The following is a 17,228-nucleotide window of genomic DNA, read 5'->3' as shown; positions in this document are numbered from 1 at the left end:
GTGTGTGTGAATGCTATTTATACACATTAACTCTGTGAATTGTACAGATACAAATACCAAGAATGTACTTGAAAAGGTGTGGGACATTTCACGTCTTGGTTTTGGTCTTGAAAGAGCCAGCATTTACTGGATTTTGCTCTAGATTTACATTAGATTAAGGCAAAGTTATTGACAGTAAAGGTAATGCCAGTTCTGATTAAGCTAAGTTATGTGCAGTGTAGCAGAGCATACTGTTTTAAACTGTTTGTCTCTGTAAGAATGCATCTATAAATAGATGCATTCTTACAGAGACACCACTCCACTGTGTTCTCATAGATAAGACATGAATTTCTGAGTGAGACCATGAGATGGTGCTATGTACCTAAATTGAAAAAAAAAAACTCATCATGCTATAACACATGCTGCAAGTAACATATCACATATCACTGATATCCAACTCATGTTCAGTAATACTCTGAACTCTTTGATTTTCCTGCTTTTTGTACATCTGATGAAGCTGGAGATGCTGTTGCTGCAGGTGAAGGATTCTGCAAGGTTGTAGTGAGCTGCAGCTTTAAAAAATGCTCTTTTACCCACTTCTTTCCTCTTCATCCCCATATGGAGATTCAACCATACTGCTTAGCATTCACCTATCGTGCAGTGATTCAGCTTATCTTTAGTCTGCACAACTGAGAGGATGAATCTCCGGCTGCAGCGAACAGGCCTTTGCAATAGATTTACGTCACTTTCTCACGGCACGGAGCAACGGTAGGAAACTGCACTGGGATATGGGCTAGCGTGGCACAGACCAGAGACCCGTGAAGCGTTCAATCTGTGTGCAATCACAACGCATCAGCTCAATACCTCATTCCTGCTACCAGCCTGCACACACGCAGACAAGTACTTGGAGAGCTTTTAGCAGCCTGCCTAAACACTGCAAGGTCAACACTAGCGGAGTAGGAGACAGAATTTAAACAGGCTGCCAGTTCAGTGTGAATGATTGAGAGAAGGCAGGAGGGGTGACAAGTGGGCAGGGATTTTTTGTATGTTCTTAGATCAGTCTTCAACAGGTCATAATTTTTTCTCAGAGGCCCTATATGAAGACTTATATAGGTCCATAGTACTTATATATAGTGTAAATCATATAGTGTAATGATCAGTGTTCCTTCATAATATTCACTGTCGCACTATTTATTATTCATAGTGTTTTGACCACAAATAAGAATTTTCAATATAAATGTACCTGGACCACTTGCAAAATTGTTGCAATTAATCATTGTATGGACACCCTTTATTACCATCAAGCTGTGCCAAGAAGTGACCTGAGTCAGCATATATCGATGAAAGTCCATTTAAAAACTTTAATTATTCAAAGGCGTCTTACACTTAAGCTCTGTAGCTGGGGATTTCCTCACTAAAAAGAATGAAGGGGCCAGAGTGTAGCAGTGTATAGGAGCTCCGGGTAATTAGGGGACCCATCCAGCCTTTACAGATTTCTTTCCTCAGATTTACCTGAGGCAAAAAATACATTTTGTTTTCTCACTGATAAGAGAAACAGTTTTTTTTTCTGATTTAATCCTGTAGGCTTACCTCGCTATACCAATCAGGTGTTGTGTTGTGTCTGCCCCTGGTGTAGGAATTTGTGAAATTGCTGAGGTGTGAAGAGTTATTCTAGGAAAAATAGTTTGTAGACACACGCTCACACATCATCTCCAGCTAGTTTTTGTAATGGAACAAGCCACCATGCAGGGGAAACATGAGGATGCTAGGGAGGACTGTAGCTGCCATTCATCTATGCTGGCCAGAGGCCCAGAGAGAAGAGGGTACGGGATGAAAAGGACTGGCTTTGCTGCATTGTTTTTTGGAAGGGAAATTAAGAAGAACTGTTTGGCTAGCTGTCGTAGATCTATTTCTTCTGGGAGAAATGATAAAAAAGCAACACCTTTCACAGTGTGATACACCTCAGTAATGTGCAGGGCCTAAACCCATTTCCAAATCATTGCTTTTTTCCAGGACCAATTCTGCTTTTCATCTTATCTACCACTTCTTTCCCCTCAGCCCCTTCTATTTTCTTTCTCCCCTGAATGATTTACACATACTGCCACTCAACTGTCCCTTTTCCCATTTAGATAGTTCTGCTGTGTTTTGATATACACACGCTGAAGGGGGCTCGGTGCAAAGACATCTGAAATGGATCCCAGATTTTGTCACACTTTTGACAATGTTTGTCAAAGTCATCCATAATACATGGTGAGGCCTCCAGATGTACTTATGAGCCTCCTTCTTTGTCTCTCTAAACTATTTTACTTTCTTGTCATTTTATGCCAACTTATATCCTCATGGGGGAGCTGTGATCTTTTATTCCAAGCCACATTAGAATAAAATACTACTATGCTGGTGTCTTACAGGAGACCCAGCACACACTCAATCCATTACTCACATATATTACATTTGACCCCTGAAGGAAAATCTTAATTGCAAGAGAGTGCTCTTTTCACCGCCTGTCTTTGTTTTTTTGACAGTGCACGCAGTGTGTGGCAGATTGAGTGGCCCTGTTATCACACCCTGCTAAAATGTGAAATTGAAGGATTATACTAAGTCCTAGCAGAGTGGTTGTCCACTCCACAGCTATTTCATGGATTTCAGCATCCCTCTGACTTTGGCCAGGCCAAAGATAATGTGTCTCAGCTGCAAAGGTAAAGGCTTTTTGTGATAGAAATCACTTGTGTTACAGTTTTTTTGAGTTTTTTGACGAACAGCATGTGTACACCCATACTTGTAAACCACCTCATGCTTTATATTCCTCTGTAAAGATCGCATCTCAACCCCTTGCCCTCAGTTCCCCAAGACCTTTTGAAAGATTAATCCTATCACTTAAATCCAGACTTGGCCAGAACTCTGACAAAAATGGTCAGTTGTGTCGTAATATTGTCGGAGCCATGCTGTCTGGTTTGCCTGTTGCCATTTGGGCTGTGAGATGAACAGGCGGATCGGCATGAGAACACAGGAGGGGGGAGAGAGAGAGTGAGAGAGAGAGAAAGAGAAAGAGAGATGGAGACAGTTTGCAGGGAAGAGTAGAGCGAAAGAAAGACAGGCTGTGTGGAGGAAGGCAGGTCTCTCAGGCACAGCCCAGTGCGTTGGACGGGAGCTAGGAGAACAGGCTGATACAGACACTCAGCAGCAATGCAGGGACACATTTGATGCTTTACATAGGAGTATGTATAATCACAGACTTTGGAGTATTGATCAGCATTTAAAATACATGAACAAATAAAATGACAAATAAAATGATGACATGGTATTTTATGGGAGGACAGGGAGGACCCGACCAATACTGGATTTCAGCTGGAAACCTAAATTGCAATTTTAGAGTTTAAAGAATTCAGTAATGATATACTGTATCATGTTTTGTTGTTTGTTTTTACATAAACACATAACATAAACCAACTTTTTTGATAATGAACCCTGAAATGAAAAGGTGTAAAAAAATGTTTTGTACTGAGCAGGCCACTTTACAGTTGTCAAAAAAAAAAAAAAAAAAAATATATATATATATATATATATATATATATATATATAACACACACACACGCACACCCAAACCTCTAAAGAACAACTGGTTATGGCTAATGGATGGATGGACTATAGTACACATTAAAAGGCGTATTGCGTGGTGTGGGCAACCTTGTGTTATGAACATTAAATGAGTTATCCTATTACCACTGACAAATGCATCTTTATAAATTCATTTATCTGTCATTTACTGGTGCTCTTTTGTTTCCATCTCTGTGATACAAGCTACAGGAAAGCTTTTACCATTCGTTATTTATGTCAACAATGTAAAGTTAATAAAAAAATGCATTTTCAAAGCAGATCTGTTATATTTTGTTACTTAGCCAACATATACCTCCATACTGTGAATAGCTAAAATTGGCCAATAATATCAGGCCAGCTGATGTATCGGTCAGGGCATAGGCGTAATTTACAGGGGGGAAGGGGTATTACAACCCCCCAATAATCAAAACTGGCCAGTGCAATCCACCCCAAAAACCTTATATAATTTCCTTTACATAAATAAAGACATTTGCACCATAAATTGATGCAGAAAAGGCACAAATTGTTGCAGAACAATTCACCAGAATACAGAAAATGAAGCGTTTGACGTTCAACCTGGTTATTCATAAGTGAAATAATAAAAATGTCATTAGACATAAAAGAGGAATAACGGCTTTATTTCAGCATCAAAGACAGAATATTCAGGCCATTAAAACATTGAAGACACTCTTGAGTAGCATGCATAACATGACTTCTGCCTCAGCTCATATGTTTGTGATCTACTGTGTGTATCATGTTGGAAAATGTCTTCCATGTTGACTCAGAAGCTGCAGTGGTGGAGTGAAGCTGTAGACCTGTTTTCCTTCTCATCAAAGTGCACATAGTGGTAGAGGGAATTAGCAGCAGGGGAACTTTGATTACAGTCTGCTCTCTTTCGCTCTGTCCTTATTCACCCCCATGAAGCTCTGCATTATTGATAAAACTCACAGGGCTTCCCCAATTCCCAAGGCTGACTTTTCTCACAGTTTAGTCAACTGTGAGAAAAGTACGCCTTGAGAGAGGCTAGAGGTAACGCACTTATATCTTGTGGGAGCATGGAGGAGGTTCATGCTGTCTAACATCAGAATCATACAATCTCCCCAGGTATTGTTTTTTTTGTTGTGTGAATAAAGCAGCAACACTGTTGTGAGAATGTCCTTATTTTTCTTTTCTTTGTTTCTTAACTTATCCTGCCTGCACACTTGTTTATCTTTTTTTTTAAACTTTATTTTCCATTCTTGTGGTGGAGAAAGGGAATATTAAAGGTACTATACACTTTGAAAAAAAAGTAACATTTCAAAGACGAGTAGTCAGAAACTATGTCAGATTGCCGTTGAATAATGGATGAACAGTGGCATATTGATATTCAGTTTCTGATATTTTCTCTGGAGATTGTAGGCTATTTACCAACAAACAGGAGTTACTGTGCATTGGTTGCCTATACAGAGGATAGAGGATAATACATTAAAAACTCACTTCTATCAAAACAAGTTTGGACCTCATTCCCCCCCCCCCCCCACCCCCCCATCAGAAAACTCTCTGTGCCTTGTTTTTAGACATGCGTGCAACATGTTCTATGGATGGCAATGTCAGTTTTTGTAATGGTCCACCATTGTTGTCCTGACTGAAATATAACTACTAGTGTACAACTATTGGACTGATATGCCATGAAATTTGTTAGGGACAATCATGGTCCCCAGAGGATGAATCTTTGACTTTGGTGATCCCCTGACTTTTACTCTAGCACCATAATGAGTTTTGACTTCTTTTTTTTTTAAATGTTTCAACAACTGTTAGAGAGAATATTTGGTACAATCATTTATGTACGTATTTATGTAAATGTTTCTATCGCCGTCATCATGTAAAAATAGTTATTTGTCCAACACTTTATGGTTTTGCTTTGTGACCAAATACCTGCAAAACTAATGCCATTCCCATCAGCCTTGGCTGTACTTTGTGTTTAGTGCTAATTAGCAATTGTTAGAATGCTAACACGCTAAACTAAGATGGTAAACATGGTAAACATTATACCTGCTTAGCACCAGCATGTTAGCATGCTGACGTTAGCGTTTAGTTCAAAGCACCATTGTGCCGAAGTATAACATGCCGTAGCTCTGAATTTCTTTTTATCCAGCAATGACTGACACGTGCATGAAACCTTATTACCCACCCAACAAAGTTTCTATCTTGTGTTTTCTCCTTATGCGTAATTCAAACTCTCCGTGAGACCCTCTAAGTCATCCTGGTGAGCCTCTGTCCAGCTCCTGGCGACAGTTTTTGATTATTCTTAACCAGGCAGCTTGTTCTCGTGTAACCAAATTTGGGAAATTATTTAAAAAAAATGCAAGCTTGAAAATCCAGCATTAACAGACTCCCTCCTGGAGGGTATTGTATGTTTGGCCTGGGACACAAGGTGTCAATTCCAACCAGCAAGCTAATTCCTAAAAGTAAGGGCGGCAGGGACATCTGCTATCACTGTTAACTCCTTTTACCACAACAACACATAAGCACCTATGATGTTATAATAGTTCAACATAATTCTGTCTTTTTCATGTTTTCAAGTATCTATGTTTGCCTCTATAAAATAACTAAAGCATGTTATGGCATGCTTTACCCAAAATAGCAGAGCAGTAGAGTAAAGACTTTTCTTTTTTCCTCTATTTAACTTTTGTCTCTATGCACATGTACTGGTAATTTTATTATAAAGTAGAAGCGTAATACTCCATCACTGTCATACCCATAATCCCAGTAAATAAGGCCCCGTTGGCTATGATGGCTGTGTACTCCTAATACCAAGTCGTCTACTAGGTGCATCTTGATGAACGATGACTTACTTTTTGTCTTGCCTAAAGACCTTAAGAATCAGCAGATATTACAATCAAAACTTTTTAGGAAATCCCCTAAAGTTATTTTCAAAGTTGTAAGAATATACCGGTAGTATGTTGTTCCTCTAATATAGACTTGTTTGTTTCGGAGAGGATAACAGAGCTGTGCAAAAGAATGCTGGAATTTGAGTTTGTATTCTGATGCTGATTTACATCCTCCCATCAAATACTGTTTCGAATGAAGAAAATGTTTCCAATGAAGAAAATTAATTCACCACTGAGCTCAGGCAATATTAAAAACCCATTTATATGCGGTACATGTCTGTTGTTTTCCGCTCGGTTTGTTTGTTTGTCTGTCAGCAGGATTACGGAAAAACTACTGGCCTGCTTTTCATGAAATTTGGTGTAAGGGTGTAGCATGTTGACAAGGAAGAACCCATTATATTTTGGAGCGGATCCGAATCACGGGGGTGAATACACAAATTATTTTTTCACTTTCGTTAACATTGCAAGATAGGGCATTTGTGCTGCATTCATGTGGTGTCGGAATAATCAGAAAAATTAGTTCCCGACCGGGAAAATTCACACTGCATTAACATTGTGAGATAGGGCATGCCTTGGCGGAGGCCTGCGCTCTCAAAGTGCCCTTCTAGTTAAATTATTTTTTGTTTGTTTGTTTTGAGTTTACCTTTGTTTATTCCTTTTACTTAAAAAAGCAAGTTATACATTTTTTTTTAATTAGTCAGCACATTATTTGAGTATTACGCACAACCACAATTTGACTGCTCTTGCTATAAAAAAGTAAGCTGCATCTCTACAGTATCTCTGTGTATTTGTAGGGCCTAAGCTTTCACAATGATTGAGATCAGATATCCTGCTGTTTCATGTTAACCAGCATGATCCTTGTGTCAGTATGTGCTGTGCTGCTGGTAATATCCAATAAGTAGGCAAATATACACAAGATTTACCATGGCGATAGGAGGAGGGGTGTTGTATGCATGTTAGAGCACAGGATTATGTTGCTCAGGCTCAAATACAAGGGATGTGTGGGATCTTTTCATCACTGCCTGTAAAATGGCTACCAACATTAACCAAAGCTATAATAGAGATCCTTGTTTCTACTTAAATATGCTTTGCTCAGCAAGGAGGAAGGTGATATTCATATAAATAAATAGATCTTGTGACCTGTGTTATAATGTTGTTTTCCCACTCTGTAAAATTAGTTTCCCTTGTCACAAGCTAATAGGAAGCTTAATTCTACAAACAACACAAACACACAGATACACATATTAATGATAATCCAGCTCATGGGAGAACACGTGTGTTTGTGTGTCTATCCCCTCTGTAGCCGTCGGGCCAGCTGGCATATTGCTTCTGTGATTTAGTCTTTCAAATTGCGTCATGGGGAAGCTGACCGTATAGGAGCCTCATATGTGCACGGTTCTGCCACAATAGGCCAAGCTAATTTAACGAGAATCCACTTTGTTTTAATTTGCCTCAGTAAACATCAACAGATGACCCCTAATCTGTCTTTGTGTCGCAGCACCAGATGCAGGGTTGAACATGTGGAGGCAGCATTTTCTGCAAGAGGGCCTGTGAAATGAGACATGAGACATGCTAATTGCTGCTGTGATAGGAATGAATTGTATTGGAAGAAGAGAAGTGAGAACAAATCCTAAAATGCTAAAAGGTTTCCACTTTTCCATGTGAACCATGTAGATTAAATCAGTTGTTTTTGTACCACCATTGTTCTTATTATATGTTGATTTTTAATATAGTTGTGTATGCTCTTGCAGCAACTACCTTATAGTTCATGCCATTGCAATGCTCTTGTTACATGATAACTTGAATTAACTTCATTTAACTTACTTAAATGTTAGTTACTGTTGCTGTACCTTTCAGGTTTTCCATTCTCAGACAGTACATATACAGTTTATAATGTCAACGGGCAGATTGCCAATCGAAATGTGTTGTAATTTCCGAAACAGTGGGTCCATGATTTCCCACAGATGTAGACGAGAAGACGGGCTCTCATTACTAGCCAGCAACCATCAATTTTGTTGGCTGAAATAACAACTGTCCCAAGCAGATTTCATCATCCAAATTCTCGCTCTTACTACAGTCCTATGCACATCGTTTCAACATGTGTATACATTCAAATTTTCTGTCCATGATGACCCAGGGATTGGAATTATTCAGACCTATAATAACAAGACCCTGTGTGCATAATCTCTCTGATTTACTATTTATGAAGCTCACTCTTCCCATCTGAAAGAGATAGTTCACACTCATTACAATATATGCAGTGCTTCAGAAGCCCAGCTTGTGAATATAAAGCAATATTGAATTTCAGTGTAAGCGCTGTACTTCTTCATCCGGTGCCCTCTTTTCATTAAGTCCAGGTTTGGTTTAATGAACACTACCGCATCTCGGGCAGTGAAATAATCGACATTGCTCATTCTAGAATGCATCTCATTTCCCTTTTCCTTTTTCCACTTTGTGCCATGTGAAATTATTTGTCTCTGTCGCCCTTTGCGGGAATGGAATGACACCTCCTGACAGAATCTTTGTCACCATTAGCGATGTCCTTTCCCAAGGTTTGTGTCAGATTAGGGAGAAGTAATTGGTGACACAGCATCATTGAGAAATGCACACTTTGGGCCTCCAGACTTGCAGATGACAAAGTGGCCTTCTGAGAGTTTAAAGGAGCTGCAAATGCCCTTGTCATGTATGTGTGCAGTATGCTGTTTCTCAGTATCATGGCTCAGAAAAAAAATATTTATTTTTTACTTCATTACTTTCATTTGCATGTAAACATTAGATACTATGAGAAGGTTTAAAGCCATGGGACCATAGGACTGTATAAAATAGCATGTATGACCCTGATGCAGCAACCTACTGTATACAAGCAGTTTTCCTTAATGCCATTTGATTTGTTGTGTAAATTTAGTTTATAATATTGTGACCTTTTTGTATTTTCACTGTACCCAATTTGTATTGTAAGGTACATTGTGAGAACTGTATGCGAACTCAGAAGTGCAATGATATGAGCAGAAAGAGGAGACTATAAGAGGGAAAAAAAAAACATTCAGACTGAAGCAAATTTCAATGGCGAGTGCTTTTGTAATTGAGATATCAAATCATTATTTATTTATTATCATATAATCTCTATATATGGGCGCCCGCTCTACCAACTGAGCTGTCTGGGACCCATCATTTGTAGTTTTCTGGGGTGGTTTTATACCTTTACAAGAAAATGAGGACAGAGAGATTAGTCTTATATGAGTCTTCTTGTGTTTGCATTGACCTTTAGAACCCTTTGAACTAATAGAATTCACACTTGGTTACAAATAGTTCCGAATTTTTATTTACAATAATTAAAAAAAAGAAAAAGTCAAATCCATTTCAATGTCTGATTAAAAAAAAAGTTAAGGTAATGAACTCAAATCAAATGGCAGACAGACATATTTTTGTTTCAGAACCCAGAATGACGTGTATTTCAGCCTATGGGGAATTGCCATTAGTGTCTCAAGCTGCAGCCTGGAGGGCAATAGGGCAACCCAGGTGGTCATACTTCAGGCTGTGCATATCTGAGTTGAAGAGAGCATTTTTATCCATTGAACCATAAAGTTGAGAAAGACGAAATACAGCTAATGTAACTGTAACGACACATCAGCAGTGGAATACGTCCTTGCATGCTTGCAGTTATTGTTTCATTTCCTGTCATCTTTTATACACAGAAGATTAACTGGTGTGACCTCAGCGGTAAAATGGCTGCCGAATGTGCTGACCGTTTATCATATTTTTGATGATGCCACAGGGGAGGGGCCGGCACCAACCCCTGATTTACACCTTTAATGTCTCCTGGCCGTAAACATTCACCCTCCACCATAGTGTTTTAAAGAACTAATGATTTAGATGAATCAGAGACAAAGTGCTGAAGGTCTCCTTTCTACTGGGCTACTGCCACAAAGCAGCCTGCTGAGTCAGGACTCTGAATAGACAAACACATCATTTACAAAGCTCATCACAAACTGCACAAGACGCAGTCCTCAAAGGACGAATGCTCGGCTCTGATTAAGCAGTCCGGAGTGAGATGGACCGTATGCTGCTAGTGTTGGGATAAACTCTGTTCATAAGGATTCCCTAAATCTTGTTAAAATAAAATGTTCTGCAACAGCCCACAGTGGAAAGGAACTTTAAAGTTGGAATAACTAAATTGGAGGTGCTTATCGTTGTTAGGCCGGTTACACACTGGATGCATCGCGCGAGCGTGTCAGCTGCGTGGCGTGTCATTTATTAATACATATTAATAAATGACATGTTGATGTTTGAAAGTATCTAGGTTTTGATATAAATGCAGATATAAATGTAATAAAAAAAAAGAAAATCGATTTTCTAATATTGCACCTGTCAATACAGAACGAAATATTCTGTAGCTTATTTTGCCGTCAATACTGCTGACGTCTTTGCTGTAATCAAATCAGTATATATTTATGTTTAACATGGTATTTAATTTTATCAATGGGAAACATACATGTGTCCAGACAAGGCTAGCAGCAGCAGCATCGCGTCAGACACGTTTCTGGTGTGTAAAGACATAGAAAAATCCACGCAGCCGCCACGCAGCTGACACGCAACAGAAACGCCACGCTCACACCACGCAGGCAGTGTGTAACCGGCCTTACAGTCAAATAGAGGAACACAATGTGGTCTTATTTCTGCTTCTGTTCAGTTTATGTCAAATCAAGTAGTAGCTTTATGGAGCTAAGAGCCCACAGGTGGAGAAATGTAATTGGAAATGTCAAGAATTTCTGTTTTTACAGTACAAGACCAAACACAATCTCAACTGTCAGTTGTCAGAAGTGGAAAAAATAGCACCAAGTTGACACAATCTGAAGAGGAGCGACTGAGAGGCATAAGGAACATGAAAGAAATATGAAAACAGCTTTATCAAATCGCTCAGCCATTAGTTCCCACCACAAGGTTTCCTCGTAACATTAGACCTGTACGTCTGTGTGTGTGTGTGTGTGTTTGCATGTGTACTTTACCTCTTTATTATGCACTTGCAGTCGGAGAGCTTGCGCTCACACATTTGTCTTTGTTGGGTGTGTTATTACCTTCGGGAAAATCCATCACACTGCTTAATTCAGCCAAGTAATCACCCGCTCAGAGTCATTTCTTGTGCTTTCCTAAACTGCAAACAGAACAACGTAGCATAGGCCTACTCAGCACATTGTTTTTCTTAGGGCCTAACCAATCAGCATCCATCAAGCCATGTGTTGACCCAGTCAATGCACAGCCGGTTGGAGATATGAATGAGGGAACAACTTGAAAAATACATGTGGGTTATGCACTACTTTTTGCGGTTCATTCTTCTCATAGCCTGAGCATCTTGTGAATATGACAGACCCTGCAGACACAGTCAGTCCATCAACAGGCTCCTGTATCTTTCAAGACTGCTATAAATGATTCAAACAACTCTGTACCTGCTTTATTCGCCAGTGTGGTACAACTGTGGCTGAAATATGGATCGATGCACTGCACTGTAATGTAGATGTATTAGCGGGTTGTGAGGGTGTGAGAAATCCTTGAATACTGTGGGCGATATCACCTTGAACAACTACAGCAGTGTTTAGCAATGGATATGCTGGTTACATAACGCACAGACACGCACCATTTACACAAACCACAAACAAAACGTAATAGCAAATGAGATCAGAGAAAGCAGATAAACTAGGGGAGCCATTATCCCAGCTGCAAGCAGAGCCAGATATGCCAGGAATACAGACACAGTATTACATTAACTCTGGATTTGATTTGTCTGATAGACTTAGATATTTCCTCTTGGATACATTTAATGTCACAGTAGTTTAGCAGTTTTGACATTGTGCAGGCAAAGCACACTACCACCACTAATACAGTACAGTGTGTCAAAGTAATGCATGTGTGTGGGCTTTTGTGCTGTCTGGCAGGTAAACAGGTCACAGTTAAGATGTAAAGACAAGACACTCAATGGAAGAAACATTAGGGACTGTCTTTGTGAAAAACCAAGATCTCAGAAAAGAGTTAAAGCATAAGATCAAGCTTGCCAAGCTTAATTATAAGAACAAAATGGAGGAGAGTTTCACCAGGGGAGATGTGAGGAATGCCTGGAAGTGTCTTAACACCATGATGGGCAGGACTCAAAATGCTGGCACGATCCAATGCCCAGATCCTGCTGCCTTTGCAGAGGAACTGAATACTTTCTATGCCAGGTTCAACAATGCAGATCCTGCTGAGGGTTGGATCCCACACAACATGAGCCATTGCTCTGAATCCATCTGTGTGGAGGAGAAGAGGGTTGCCTCCATCTTTACCCGTCTCCATTCTACCAAACCTCCTGGCCCGGATGGACTGAAGGGAAGCATCTTAAAGGAGTGTGCACCTCAGCTAGCTGATGTGATGACACAACTTTTCCAGCTGTTCCTTGATGCCAGCTTTGTACCCAAGGCATGGAAGGAAACTACCATCATACCTATTCCCAAACGACCCAATGTCAAAGCGATGAATGACTTCAGACCTGTGGCGCTTACCTCCATCCTCTGCAAATGCATGGAGAGAGTTGTTGCAAATGAACTCATCACCATGGTCGGAGAGAGCTTGGACCCACTGCAGTTTGCTTATAAATCAAAGCGAGGTGTAGAGGATGCCAGCCTGACTCTTCTGGCCACTGTAACAAGACACCTTGACTCTCCCAACTCCTTTGTCAGGATCTTATTTATGGATTTCTTCAATACAGTGAACATCAACACTCTTCTGCACCGCCTCCAACAGCTGCAAGTTAACCCAACTCTGACACTCTGGATTAAGGAGTTTTTAAAGGATAGACCACAGCATGTGAGGGTAAATGGGTTTAAGTCCACCAACAATATTTTAAACACCGGAGTGCCTATTCTCCATCTATACAAATGAGATCACCTGCAGCAGCAACAGACTCAAGCTATTTAAGTATGCAGATGACATGGCCTTGGTGGCCAACCTCACTGATGATGACTGCCTGTCCACTTACAAGCAGTATATCAACACAATGGCACTTTGGTTCAAGAGAAGCTCACTGGAGCTTAACATCACCAAGACCAAGGAACTGTGTTGCCATAGGGGCCGACTACTTGGTACTGCTCATCCACTATCCACACCATTGAGACTGGAAGGGCAAGTAGTGGAACAGGTTGAAAGTTTCAAGTACCTTGGTACTTTGATTGACCACCGTCACACCTTCACCCTGCATGTTGACACAATTTACAAAAAGGCCCAACAGCGCATGTGTCTCCTCAGAAGGCTTAAAGGATTTGAAGTGAGACAGGACATTCTATCCAGAGTATACCAGTTACTGATAGAGTCTGTCATCACTTTCAACATCACATCTTGGTACAGCTTCCTACCAAACAAATGCAAGAGAAAGCTGGCTAGGATAGCCAGGCAAGCCGTTAAGATCATAGGCATTCCACAAAAACAGCCATCTGATCTTTATATACAAGCAGTGGAAAGAAAATCCAACTTCATCATCCAGGATGCCTCCCACCCCCTCCACCATAGCTTTGAGCTATTACCATCAGGAAGGAGGTTCAGAGTGCCTCTGGTTAAAAAGTCATTATACAACAAATCAACACGTTCTCACACCCATCTCATAAAATCTGGACGCTTGGTCAGGTGCCTTTGTCGTTCTTATTGACGCTAAAAGTCTCCTTTAGCACTTTAAGTAAACGCACTTGGTCGGGACTATTGCCGTCCCTTTAGCGCCGTCCCTTTAGCGCCGTCCCTTTAGCGCTTCAAGTAAACGTGCTTGGTCGGGACTATTGCCGTCCCTTTAGCGCTATAAGTAAACGTGCTTGGTCGGGACTATTGCCGTCCCTTTAGCGCTATAAGTAAACACGCTTGGTCGCGACTATTGCCGTCCCTTTAGCGCTATAAGTAAACGCGCTTGGTCGGGACTATTGCCGTCCCTTTAGCGGCGTCCCTTTAGCGGCGTCCCTTTAGCGGCGTCCCTTTAGCGCCGTCCCTTTAGCGCCGTCCCTTTAGCGCCGTCCCTTTAGCGCTTCAAGTAAACGCGCTTGGTCGGGACTATTGCCGTCCCTTTAGCGCTATAAGTAAACGTGCTTGGTCGGGACTATTGACGTCCCTTTAGCGCTTTAAGTAAACACGCTTGGTCGGGACTATTGACGTCCCTTTAGCGCTATAAGTAAATGCGCTTGGTCGGGACTATTGCCGTCCCTTTTGACGCAGTTATGTTAAGGAAAAGGTCTTGGGTAGGCTTACGGTTCTGTGACACGCGGGAACTACGGGACGGTTGGGTTTAGGAAAGGGTTGTGGGTGGGCGTACGGTTCCGTTACACGCGGGAAGAACGGGACGGTTGGGTTTAGGAAAGGGTCGTGGGTGGGGGTACGGTTCTGTGACATGCGGGAGTGAATGAGTGAATGAATTCAAGTAAAACCCTCCAATGATTTTACATGTCAATGTCAATATACTAGCCAGTGAGTGTACTACAGCCTTTGGCTCTGGCATAGTTTTGTCAAGTTTGAATAAATAATACAAGTGACATCACCCAGGTATCTTTGTTTGTGCTTGGAGACCCCAATTTTTTTAACAGCATTAAAAACTGGGGGGTGTGAAGTTTGAAAGACATGCATTTACCAGGCAAGGAGGTTCTAATGAAATATGCTTTTTAGTTGCATAACGTGAAGTGTAAGACCATTTTGGGAAATCTGGTCATCCGCTGAATCAATTTTAACCAATATTTTTTTTGGATTTGTCACTCCCAAGTCCCCCAACATTATGCAAGGGAGATACTAAATTCCTGAAGTACGCTTTTATAACTGTGTACCTTGAGAAGCTACTTTGTCAGAAAAGCAACAGATGTATTCTGTTTACAGTGCAGCGAAACAAAACTACTTTGCTTTGATAAAGAATCAACAGTAATCAGTCAATAAAAGTCAGAAATTGGCCTGTTTCTATCATGCCGTTAACAGCAGCGATCTGAATTCATGCCGTGCACACCACTACCAATGAAAACTATTACAGTGTTTAGAGAGGTAATTACAGAATGGAAATGACCGGCCATGAATACTATCACAAACAGGGTTTGATTTCATAAAAATCTTACGGATTATAACTTTGAAGTTTTATGCTCTTTTTAGACTGTTTCAGACTTAATAGTTTTTGTGTATTACATTAGTTTGTGAAATATCAATAGGTTGATGAAACACAAATATATTTTTAGTTTATTGGCATTGTCAACCAGGACAGGTGAGGAATTAAATAACAATATTTTAATTAACAAACGTCACGAATGTCACTATATCACTCACAGATAACATTTTCTGAAGAGACTTTGTAAAACAAGGACGATGTCTTGAATATTTTGATGCTCAGTGTACATACTGTATTTCCTGTGATGCTGAAGTGTTTTAAAATGAGGAAACAAGATCCGCTGTTTTTAAATTTAGCTCTGTCCCTCAGATCAAAACCCACTCAACAGTCAGCGGACCTCGTTGGGTGTGGTACGCGTATCATTAAACAATGAACTGTTAAGAGCACATCAGTCCAACACAACAAGAGAAGTGAGACGCCTCTCCTTTGCACGTTGTTAAGCCAAAGTCATTCAAGTGCATTGATAAGGCCGTCTGATGAATGACGAGAATGAATAGTTAACAGTGGCTGCAACCTCATTACAAGGACAAACCGCGTACAGCAGGAGGCTAATATCTTTGTCACAGCCCCACTCCGCTGTTTCCAATTTGAATAGAGAAGGGAATAATGCGTAATGCCTTTCCCTGTGTTGATATTGGCTTGTATTGGACAGCGACCCGTGAAATGAATATTTTTGTGAGATGAGATTTGTTATACACAAAGAGGAAAGCCTGCTTTTCCAGCCGACCGAGTAACACCTGACACAGGAGAGTAGAGGTATTGTATGTTCAGGACCTGGAGAGCTCAGAGACTGATAATACCTGAGAAAAAGGAAGGAGGAGGGAGAGAGGAAAGATCAAGAAGGGCAGGATTAAAAGGTAGATTGTTGTGGCAAACAACAGGATAACTGACAGACTAGGCTTACATAAGATTTGCCTTTTGATCTGATTGAGCATTTAGCCATAATGTTAAATATTTGTATCATGTGGACGCGCCGACAGTTTTGTCGTCATTACTTAGAATTCCTCAGGGAGGCGACAGAAACTACGCACTATAGCTTTAAACTGTTGGTTTAAAGCTAGGTGTGTGATTGGGGAACGTAGCAAGCGGGCAGAAAAGTTCCCGCACACACACATAATGTTTGGCAGCCGTATCAATTTTGTTCCCGAATTTCATTGTAGCAGAATCTCTGACTCATGTATTAGTTTTTGTACCTTTTATTATTTATTTCTGTTACTTTCTAAACTTATCTGTATTTATTTCCGCTGTTTCTATCGTACTGCTGGAACAACCACATTTCCCCGCTGGGGACCAATAACGGTGTGTCTTATCTTTAAACCCCTGATAATTCATATACTCAGTAATAGTTCAAAGTAGAATTGTATTTAATTATACCGCTAACAATTCATATACTCAGTAATAGTTCAAAGTAGAATTGTATTTAATTATACCGCTAACATTTTTTTTACAGTTTAAAAATACAGGGAACACATGTCTTGCTTTTGGTGATGAAGTTTTATAAGATGGATTATCATCAATTTCTTCTCTCAGTTTCTGGGCACGCAGGGGCATTATTAGAGTCTTCCTCTGGACAAACAAACTGACTTCCTGCTGGCTGCCTGCACACATGAATGGCATGAAAGGCTTTCAGAGATTTTGGG

General features: G+C 40.5%; 1 long non-coding RNA gene across 1 annotated transcript; it reads left to right on the top strand.

Annotated features, from left to right (window-relative positions):
- The first annotated feature begins 4,039 nt into the window (after positions 1–4,039).
- On the top strand, positions 4,040–16,692 carry LOC116042496. Its single transcript, XR_004103238.1, has 3 exons — positions 4,040–4,142; positions 8,996–8,999; positions 16,682–16,692. It is a non-coding gene; the product is annotated as an uncharacterized LOC116042496 (long non-coding RNA).
- Positions 16,693–17,228: the final 536 nt, after the last annotated feature.

Source organism: Sander lucioperca, chromosome 18 (genome assembly GCF_008315115.2).
Source record: "Sander lucioperca isolate FBNREF2018 chromosome 18, SLUC_FBN_1.2, whole genome shotgun sequence".
In the NCBI taxonomy this organism is placed as follows: domain Eukaryota; kingdom Metazoa; phylum Chordata; class Actinopteri; order Perciformes; family Percidae; genus Sander; species Sander lucioperca.
This window is presented reverse-complemented; position numbering and strand designations above follow the sequence as displayed.